We start from the raw sequence: 2,035 nt of genomic DNA, 5'->3' as shown, positions 1-2,035 counted from the left end.
TCCTTTTGAAATGGTATTTGGATGCCCAATGCTTACTAGCCTCTCTAAAATTTCTATTAAGCAAACATTATGAAAATTTAAGTGAACAATTTGATGCAATGACTAGCTATATACAAGAACTAACTAGTATGCTTGAATCATATCACCAACAGGCAAAAGAGGCATGGCCTCCATCAACGGACAAGGCTTGCCATTCTTTTGTCCAGGAGACTGGGTGCACAATAAGGTCTGTAGGAGAAAACATGTGCTGTCCCCTCGACAGGACCGACCTGATGAGGCACTTCTAGCCACCTACGCTGCCAGCAACATTTTTTTTAAAATCCTCCTGGACTCATGCAAGCCATGTCAAAATAGACCCATATCATAGCTCTCGAGACAACTGGGAGGCAGTGCCTCCAGGTGACCTTACACTAAGGGTTTCCAGGGCCAGTGCTCAGGCCCCGGTAGCAGACAGCACTGTGAATCACCTACTTCTCTCCAACTCAGCCCCTGCTTTTAAGACCCCCTACATGAAGACATAAAAACAAACCCACTCACACATCCTCTTATGAATGAACATTCCCCCCTCCCACAATTTACTAATCTTTTTTTATAAAGCTAACTGGAGAGGGTTCATCCCTATCCACTTTCTGTCTCCCTCTCTAAACTTCCACGAAGGGTTCCGTTTCAACCTGTATCTTGCTCTTACTAACTCTCTCTTTCACAACAGGTTGGGCACAGACCAAACACCCCTCTATGCCAGTTTGCCAAACTCTGGCTACGTTGGTTATACGTTGGTTAATCAGTCTGGCTGTTGGTTATACCAACATGTAGATAGTGAGAAAGAGCCTGAAGTGGTCTTTGTTCTGGTCGTTGTAAACACCTGGTGGACTGAGCACGGAGGACGGATGAGCAACAGAGTATGGCATCCACAACAAGACAAACATCAGCCTGCTTCTCCCAGTGAGTCCTTCAGGCCTCAGAAATCCTCTATAGAAGCGCAAGGACTATCCTTTGCCCAATAAAGACAAGTGACAGTCCTTTGCATCAAAAACAGACAGGACATTTGACCTTCCTGAGTCCTTTGCATCAAAAACAGACAGGACATTTGACCTATCAAGACAATACTGCAATCAAACTCTGTGGTTTGATTCCCCAAAAGGTATTTTTAAACCTCTCAAGGAGATTGTAAGTGACTCCAGCATTAGTTTTTTTTCTTGGCACAAACATCTGCCCAAAAATGTTCTGAATGGCTCACAAGCCACGTTGTACAACTTGGGGTATTGCAGATGCCCTGCCCACCCTCCCACCACCAGGGTTAAATTGCCCAATACCACAGACTATACGTGGGTGGACAAAAAGCCTGGACTTACTTGGTTAGGTGACAGAACCAAGCTTTACAACTGCCAAAACCAGACTACAAGCCGCCTGTACCAGCTATTTCACAATCTGTTCTGCGCTCACAGATTGACGGGAGCACGTGGAAAATGAGGTGCGTGAATGCTAACAGTACTAGTAGCAAAGGCCGGGGAATACTCCACAGCCTGGGAATTACAGATTCTACTTTCACCTTGTCTGTAAACCACACTGGTCTTTTCATCATATGTGATGATAAGGTATACAAAACTTCCCACCTAAATAGTTAGGACGGTGTGGACTTGGATACCTTGCTCCTTCTGCCACCAAACACTCCATCCTAAATGCCAGCCACACCACAAATGTGGGCTTCTTTGTTCACAAAGCTGTGCTGCATAAACATGCAAAGCTGCATAAACATTCAAAGCAAAGTCTTTACTGTTGTAAAGACTGCTTATGTATCACAACTCCAAGTTCTCCAGCGTTAGGGATCTTATTCCCAAGCTTTGAAGATTACAAATTAAAAAAAAAAAAAAAAAAAGCAAGTTTAAATGTCTCCATGGTAATGGAACAAGAGTTCAATACCACTCTGTAAACTTCGAAGATATTCGAGTCAGAAGTTAACAGCTTAGCCTCTGTGGTTCTCCAAAATCATTGTGTCCCAGATACAACGACTGCCCAACCAAGAGGAGCTTGTGCA

The sequence above is a fragment of the Desmodus rotundus genome, chromosome 4 (genome assembly GCF_022682495.2).
Source record: "Desmodus rotundus isolate HL8 chromosome 4, HLdesRot8A.1, whole genome shotgun sequence".
In the NCBI taxonomy this organism is placed as follows: Eukaryota; Metazoa; Chordata; class Mammalia; order Chiroptera; family Phyllostomidae; genus Desmodus; species Desmodus rotundus.
Note: the sequence above shows the minus strand (reverse complement) of the source record.